This window comes from Taudactylus pleione, unplaced genomic scaffold (assembly GCF_031769625.1).
Source record: "Taudactylus pleione unplaced genomic scaffold, aTauple2 ptg000174l, whole genome shotgun sequence".
NCBI lineage: Eukaryota > Metazoa > Chordata > Amphibia > Anura > Myobatrachidae > Taudactylus > Taudactylus pleione.
This window is the reverse complement of record NW_028284576.1, coordinates 7,852,078-7,860,878: the sequence shown is the minus strand read 5'-3', so window position 1 is coordinate 7,860,878 and position 8,801 is coordinate 7,852,078. Positions and strand designations below refer to the sequence as shown.

Below are 8,801 nucleotides of genomic sequence, written 5' to 3'. Positions count from 1 at the left end.
TCCCTGGTGGTCTAGTGGCTAGGATTCGGCGCTCTCACCGCCGCGGCCCGGGTTCGATTCCCGATCAGGGAAAGTGAGGTCCTCGGAATATTATTGCCAAAAACACCAACCTTTCAAAGAAATGATGCACTTTCAGTTCAGCGCATCACTTCTAATACTTGAGCAACAGTGAGTTGTCAAAACAGACAATGGAAATTGATAACAAAGAGTCAGCTATCTTCCTTTCTTAGTGAATATTTTTCAGTTAGCTACTAAAAGACTTGTGCTCTTGTACAAAAGTATTTTTTTCATCAGAACCAATTAGACCATATTTGATATCTGAGTCATTAATGTCTTCTTTCTTTAGCACCAGAACAATTTATCATGGAGCCAGGGACTCTCAACGTCTAGCTCCTCAAAATAATTTTTCGTGCCAGTACTATACATCCATCAGGTAAAGCTGCTGTGTGGTGTAATTTAAGACTGCTATGCACAACCATTTTTACTCTCCTTCCTTCTAAAACTGATTCCTAGTAGCCCACTCCCTCACATTCCATTGCTTTGGACTTCATTCAGGAAACTTCCTTTTCTTTCATGGAGTGTCAAACTAAACCATCCCTCCCTGGTGGTCTAGTGGCTAGGATTCGGCGCTCTCACCGCTGCGGCCTGGGTTCGATTCCTGGTCAGGGAAAGTGAGGTCCTCTGAATATTTTTGCCAAAAACACCAACCTTTCAAAGAAATGATGCACTTTCAGTTCAGCGCATCATTTCTAATACTTGAGCAACAGTGAGTTGTCAAAACAGACAATGGAAATTGATAACAAAGAGTCAGCTATCTTCCTTTCTTAGTGAATATTTTTCAGTTAGCTACTAAAAGACTTGTGCTCTTGTACAAAAGTATTTTTTTCATCAGAACCAATTAGACCATATTTGATATCTGAGTCATTAATGTCTTCTTTCTTTAGCACCAGAACAATTTATCATGGAGCCAGGGACACTCAACGTCTAGCTCCTCAAAATAATTTTTCGTGCCAGTACAATACATCCATCAGGTAAAGCTGCTGTGTGGTGTAATTTAAGACTGCTATGCACAACCATTTTTACTCTCCTTCCTTCTAAAACTGATTCCTAGTAGCCCACTCCCTCACATTCCATTGCTTTGGACTTCATTCAGGAAACTTCCTTTTCTTTCATGGAGTGTCAAACTAAACCATCCCTCCCTGGTGGTCTACTGGCTAGGATTCAGCGCTCTCACCGCCGCGGCCCGGGTTCGATTCCCGGTCAGGGAAAGTGAGGTCCTTGGAATATTTTTGCCAAAAACACCAACCTTTCAAAGAAATGATGCACTTTCAGTTCAGCGCATCATTTCTAATACTTGAGCAACAGTGAGTTGTCAAAACAGACAATGGAAATTGATAACAAAGAGTCAGCTATCTTCCTTTCTTAGTGAATATTTTTCAGTTAGCTACTAAAAGACTTGTGCTCTTGTACAAAAGCATTTTTTTCATCAGAACCAATTAGACCTTATTTGATATCTGAATCATTAATGTCTTCTTTCTTTAGCACCAGAACAATTTATCATGGAGCCAGGGACTCTCAACGTCTAGCTCCTCAAAATAATTTTTTCGTGCCAGTACTATACATCCATCAGGTAAAGCTGCTGTGTGGTGTAATTTAAGACTGCTATGCACAACCATTTTTACTCTCCTTCCTTCTAAAACTGATTCCTAGTAGCCCACTCCCTCACATTCCATTGCTTTGGACTTCATTCAGGAAACTTCCTTTTCTTTCATGGAGTGTCAAACTAAACCATCCCTCCCTGGTGGTCTAGTGGCTAGGATTCGGCGCTCTCACCGCCGCAGCCCGGGTTCGATTCCCGATCAGGAAAAGTGAGGTCCTCGGAATATTTTTGCCAAAAACACCAACCTTTCAAAGAAATGATGCACTTTCAGTTCAGCGCATCACTTCTAATACTTGAGCAACAGTGAGTTGTCAAAACAGACAATGGAAATTGATAACAAAGAGTCAGCTATCTTCCTTTCTTAGTGAATATTTTTCAGTTAGCTACTAAAAGACTTGTGCTCTTGTACAAAAGTATTTTTTTCATCATAACCAATTAGACCATATTTGATATCTGAGTCATTAATGTCTTCTTTCTTTAGCACCAGAACAATTTATCATGGAGCCAGGGACTCTCAACGTCTAGCTCCTCAAAATAATTTTTTCGTGCCAGTACTATACATCCATCAGGTAAAGCTGCTGTGTGGTGTAATTTAAGACTGCTATGCACAACCATTTTTACTCTCCTTCCTTCTAAAACTGATTCCTAGTAGCCCACTCCCTCACATTCCATTGCTTTGGACTTCATTCAGGAAACTTCCTTTTCTTTCATGGAGTGTCAAACTAAACCATCCCTCCCTGGTGGTCTACTGGCTAGGATTCGGCGCTCTCACCGCCGCGGCCTGGGTTCGATTCCCGGTCAGGGAAAGTGAGGTCCTTGGAATATTTTTGCCAAAAACACCAACCTTTCAAAGAAATGATGCACTTTCAGTTCAGCGCATTATTTCTAATACTTGAGCAACAGTGAGTTGTCAAAACAGACAATGGAAATTGATAACAAAGAGTCAGCTATCTTCCTTTCTTAGTGAATATTTTTCAGTTACCTACTAAAAGACTTGTGCTCTTGTACAAAAGTATTTTTTTCATCAGAACCAATTAGACCATATTTGATATCTGAATCATTAATGTCTTCTTTCTTTAGCACGAGAACAATTTATCATGGAGCCAGGGACACTCAACGTCTAGCTCCTCAAAATAATTTTTTTGTGCCAGTACTATACATCCATCAGGTAAAGCTGCTGTGTGGTGTAATTTAAGACTGCTATGCACAACCATTTTTACTCTCCTTCCTTCTAAAACTGATTCCTAGTAGCCCACTCCCTCACATTCCATTGCTTTGGACTTCATTCAGGAAACTTCCTTTTCTTTCATGGAGTGTTATACTAAAACTTCTCTCCCTGGTGGTCTAGTGGCTAGGATTTGGCGCTCTCACCGCTGCGTCCCGTGTTCGATTCCCGGTCAGAGAAGGTGAGGTCTTCTGAAAATTTTTGACAAAAACACCAACCATTCAAAGAAATGATGCACTTTCAGTTCAGCGCATCATTTCTAATACTTGAGCAACAGTGAGTGGTCAAAACAGAAAATGGAAATTGATAACAAAGAGTCAGCTATCTTCCTTTCTTAGAGAATATTTTTAATTTAGCTAATAAAAGACTTGTGCTCTTGTACAAAAGTATTTTTTTCATCAGAACCAATTAGACCATATTTGATATCTGAATCATTGTCTTCTTTCTTTAGCACTAGAACAATTTATCATGGAGCCAGGGACTCTCAATGTCTAGCTTCTCAAAATAATTTTTTCGTGCCAGTACTATACATCCATCAGGTAAAGCTGCTGTGTGGTGCAATTTAAGACTGCTATGCACAACCATTTTTACTCTCCTTCCTTCTAAAACTGATTCCTAGTAGCCCACTCCCTCACATTCCATTGCTTTGGACTTCATTCAGGAAACTTCCTTTTCTTTCATGGAGTGTCACACTAAGCCATCCCTCCCTGGTGGTCTAGTGGCTAGGATTCGGCGCCTTCACCGCCGCGGCCCGGGTTCGATTCCCGGTCAGCCAAAGTGAGGTCATCTGAATATTTTTGCCAAAAACACCAACCATTCAAAGAAATGATGCACTTTCAGTTCAGCGCATCATTTCTAATACTTGAGCAACAGTGAGATGTCAAAACAGACAATGGAAATTGATAACAAAGAGTCAGCTATCTTCCTTTCTTAGTGAATATTTTTCAGTTAGCTACTAAAAGACTTGTGCTCTTGAACAAAAGTATTTTTTTCATCAGAACCAATTAGACCATATTTGATATCTGAATCATTGTCTTCTTTCTTTAGCACCAGAACAATTTATCATGGAGCCAGGGACTCTCAACGTCTAGCTCCTCAAAATAATTTTTTCATGCCAGTACTATAAATCCATCAGGTAAAGCTGCTGTGTGGTGCAATTTAAGACTGCTATGCACAACCATTTTTACTCTCCTTCCTTCTAAAACTGATTCCTAGTAGCCCACTCCCTCACATTCCATTGCTTTGGACTTCATTCAGGAAACTTCCTTTTCTTTCATGGAGAGTCAATCCAAACCATCTCTGCTGGTGGTCTAGTGGTTAGGATTCGGTGCTCTCACTGCTGCGGCCTGGGTTCGATACCCGGTCAGGGAAAGAGAGGTCCTCAGAAATTTTTTGACAAAAACACCAACCTTTTAAAGAAATGATGCACTTTCAGTTCAGGGCATCGTTTCTGATACTTGAGCAACAGTGAGTGGTCAAGACAGACAATGGAAATTGATAACAAAGAGTCAGATATCTTCCTTTCTTAGAGAATATTTTTCAGTTAGCTACTAAAAGACTTGTGCTCTTATACAAAAGTATTTTTTTCATCAGAACCAATTAGACCATATTTGATATCTGAATCATTGTCTTCTTTCTTTAGCACTAGAACAATTTATCATGGAGCCAGGGACTCTCAATGTCTAGCTCCTCAAAATAATTTTTTCGTGCCAGTTCTATACATCCATCAGGTAAAGCTGCTGTGTGGTGCAATTTAAGACTGCTATGCACAACCATTTTTACACTCCTTCCTTCTAAAACTGATTCCTAGTAACCCACTGCCTCACATTCCATTGCTTTGGACTTCATTCAGAAAACTACCTTTTCTTTCATGGAATGTCAAACTAAAACTTCTCTCCCTGTTGGTCTAGTGGCTAGGATTCGGCGCTCTCACCGCTGCGTCCCGTGTTCGATTCCCGGTCAGGGAAAGTGAGGTCTTCTGAAAATTTTTGACAAAAACACCAACCATTCAAAGAAATGATGCACTTTCAGTTCAGCGCATCATATCTAATACTTGAGCAACAGTGAGTGGTCAAAACAGACAATGGAAATTGATAACAAAGAGTCAGCTATCTTCCTTTCTTAGAGAATATTATTAATTTAGCTACTAAAAGACTTGTGCTCTTGTACAAAAGTATTTTTTTCATCAGAACCAATTAGACCATATTTGATATCTGACTCATTGTCTTCTTTCTTTAGCACTAGAACAATTTATCAAGGAGCCAGGGACTCTCAATGTCTAGCTCCTCAAATTATTGTTTCGTGCCAGTACTATACATCCATCAGGTAAAGCTGTTGTGTGGTGCAATTTAAGACTGCTATGCACAACCATTTTTACTCTCCTTCCTTCTAAAACTGATTCCTAGTAGCCCACTCCCTCACATTCCATTGCTTTGGACTTCATTCAGGAAACTTCCTTTTCTTTCATGGAATGTTATACTAAAGCTTCTCTCCCTGGTGGTCTAGTGGATAGGATTCGGCTCTCTCACCGCTGCGTCCCGTGTTCGATTCCCGGTCAGGGAAAGTGAGGTCCTCTGAAAATTTTTGACAAAAACACCAACCTTTCAAATAATGATGCACTTTCAGTTCAGCGCATCATATCTAATACTTGAGCAACAGTGAGTGGTCAAAACAGACAATGGAAATTGATAACAAAGAGTCAGCTATCTTCCTTTCTTAGTGAATATTTTTCAGTTAGCTACTAAAAGACTTGTGCTCTTGTACAAAAGTATTTTTTTCATCAGACCCAATTAGACCATCTTTGATATCTGAATCATTAATGTCTTCTTTCTTTAGCACCAGAACAATTTATCATGGAGCCAGGGACTCTCAACGTCTAGCTCCTCAAAATAATTTTTTCGTGCCAGTATTATACATCCATCAGGTAAAGCTGCTGTGTGGTGCAATTTAAGACTGCTATGCACAACCATTTTTACTCTCCTTCCTTCTAAAACTGATTCCTAGTAGCCCACTCCCTCACATTCCGTTGCTTTGGACTTCATTCCGGAAACTTCCTTTTCTTTCATGGAGTGTCAAACTAAACCATCTCTTCCTGGTTGTCTAGTGGCTAGGATTCGGCGCTCTCACTGCTGCGGCCTGGGTTCGATTCCCGGACAGGGAAAGTGAGGTCTTCTGAAAATTTTTGACAAAAACACCAACCATTCAAAGAAATGATGCACTTTCAGTTCAGCGCATCATTTCTAATACTTGAGCAACAGTGAGTGGTCAAAACAGACAATGGAAATTGATAACAAAGAGTCAGCTATCTTCCTTTCTTAGTGAATATTTTTCAGTTAGCTACTAAAAGACTTGTGCTCTTGTACAAAAGTAATTGTTTCATCAGACCCAATTAGACCATCTTTGATATCTGAATCATTAATGTCTTCTTTCTTTAGCACCAGAACAATTTATTATGGAGCTAGGGACTCTCAACGTCTAGCTCATCAAAATAATTTTTTCGTGCCAGTACTATACATCCATCAGGTAAAGCTGCTGTGTGGTGCAATTTAAGACTGCTATGCACAACCATTTTCACTCTCCTTCCTTCTAAAACTGATTCCTAGTAGCCCACTCCCTCACATTCCATTGCTTTGGACTTCATTCAGGAAACTTCCTTTTCTTTCATGAAGTGTTATACTAAAACTTCTCTCCCTGGTGGTCTAGTGGCTAGGATTTGGCGCTCTCACCGCTGCGTCCTGTGTTCGATTCCCGGTCAGAGAAGGTGAGGTCCTCTGAAAATTTTTGACAAAAACACCAACCATTCAAAGAAATGATGCACTTTCAGTTCAGCGCATCATTTCTAATACTTGAGCAACAGTGAGTGGTCAAAACAGAAAATGGAAATTGATAACAAAGAGTCAGCTATCTTCCTTTCTTAGAGAATATTTTTAATTTAGCTAATAAAAGACTTGTGCTCTTGTACAAAAGTATTTTTTTCATCAGACCCAATTAGACCATCTTTGATATCTGAATCATTAATGTCTTCTTTCTTTAGCACCAGAACAATTTATCATGGAGCCAGGGACTCTCAACGTCTAGCTCCTCAAAATAATTTTTTCGTGCCAGTATTATACATCCATCAGGTAAAGCTGCTGTGTGGTGCAATTTAAGACTGCTATGCACAACCATTTTTACTCTCCTTCCTTCTAAAACTGATTCCTAGTAGCCCACTCCCTCACATTCCGTTGCTTTGGACTTCATTCCGGAAACTTCCTTTTCTTTCATGGAGTGTCAAACTAAACCATCTCTTCCTGGTTGTCTAGTGGCTAGGATTTGGCGCTCTCACTGCTGCGGCCTGGGTTCGATTCCCGGACAGGGAAAGTGAGGTCTTCTGAAAATTTTTGACAAAAACACCAACCATTCAAAGAAATGATGCACTTTCAGTTCAGCGCATCATTTCTAATACTTGAGCAACAGTGAGTGGTCAAAACAGACAATGGAAATTGATAACAAAGAGTCAGCTATCTTCCTTTCTTAGTGAATATTTTTCAGTTAGCTACTAAAAGACTTGTGCTCTTGTACAAAAGTAATTGTTTCATCAGACCCAATTAGACCATCTTTGATATCTGAATCATTAATGTCTTCTTTCTTTAGCACCAGAACAATTTATTATGGAGCTAGGGACTCTCAACGTCTAGCTCATCAAAATAATTTTTTCGTGCCAGTACTATACATCCATCAGGTAAAGCTGCTGTGTGGTGCAATTTAAGACTGCTATGCACAACCATTTTCACTCTCCTTCCTTCTAAAACTGATTCCTAGTAGCCCACTCCCTCACATTCCATTGCTTTGGACTTCATTCAGGAAACTTCCTTTTCTTTCATGAAGTGTTATACTAAAACTTCTCTCCCTGGTGGTCTAGTGGCTAGGATTTGGCGCTCTCACCGCTGCGTCCTGTGTTCGATTCCCGGTCAGAGAAGGTGAGGTCCTCTGAAAATTTTTGACAAAAACACCAACCATTCAAAGAAATGATGCACTTTCAGTTCAGCGCATCATTTCTAATACTTGAGCAACAGTGAGTGGTCAAAACAGAAAATGGAAATTGATAACAAAGAGTCAGCTATCTTCCTTTCTTAGAGAATATTTTTAATTTAGCTAATAAAAGACTTGTGCTCTTGTACAAAAGTATTTTTTTCATCAGAACCAATTAGACCATATTTGATATCTGAATCATTGTCTTCTTTCTTTAGCACTAGAACAATTTATCATGGAGCCAGGGACTCTCAATGTCTAGCTCCTCAAAATAATTTTTTCGTGCCAGTACTATACATCCATCAGGTAAAGCTGTTGTGTGGTGCAATTTAAGACTGCTATGCACAACCATTTTTACTCTCCTTCCTTCTAAAACTGATTCCTAGTAGCCCACTCCCTCACATTCCGTTGCTTTGGACTTCATTCCGGAAACTTCCTTTTCTTTCATGGAGTGTCAAACTAAACCATCTCTTTCTGGTGGTCTAGTGGCTAGGATTCGGCGCTCTCACTGCTGCGGCCTGGGTTCGATTCCCGGACAGGGAAAGTGAGGTCCTCTGAAAATTTTTGCCAGAAACACCAACCATTCAAAGAAATGATGCACTTTCAGTTCAGCGCATCATTTCTAATACTTGAGCAACAGTGAGTGGTCAAAACAGACAATGGAAATTGATAACAAAGAGTCAGCTATCTTCCTTTCTTAGAGAATATTTTTAATTTAGCTAATAAAAGACTTGTGCTCTTGTACAAAAGTATTTTTTTCATCAGACCCAATTAGACCATCTTTGATATCTGAATCATTAATGTCTTCTTTCTTTAGCACCAGAACAATTTATCATGGAGCCAGGGACTCTCAACGTCTAGCTCCTCAAAATAATTTTTTCGTGCCAGTATTATACATCCATCAGG

At 39.7% G+C, this 8,801-nt stretch overlaps 1 non-coding gene across 1 annotated transcript; it reads left to right on the top strand.

Annotated features, from left to right (window-relative positions):
• TRNAE-CUC (transfer RNA glutamic acid (anticodon CUC)) lies at positions 1-72 on the top strand. The gene has a single exon. It is a non-coding gene; the product is annotated as a tRNA-Glu (tRNA).
• Positions 73-8,801: the final 8,729 nt, after the last annotated feature.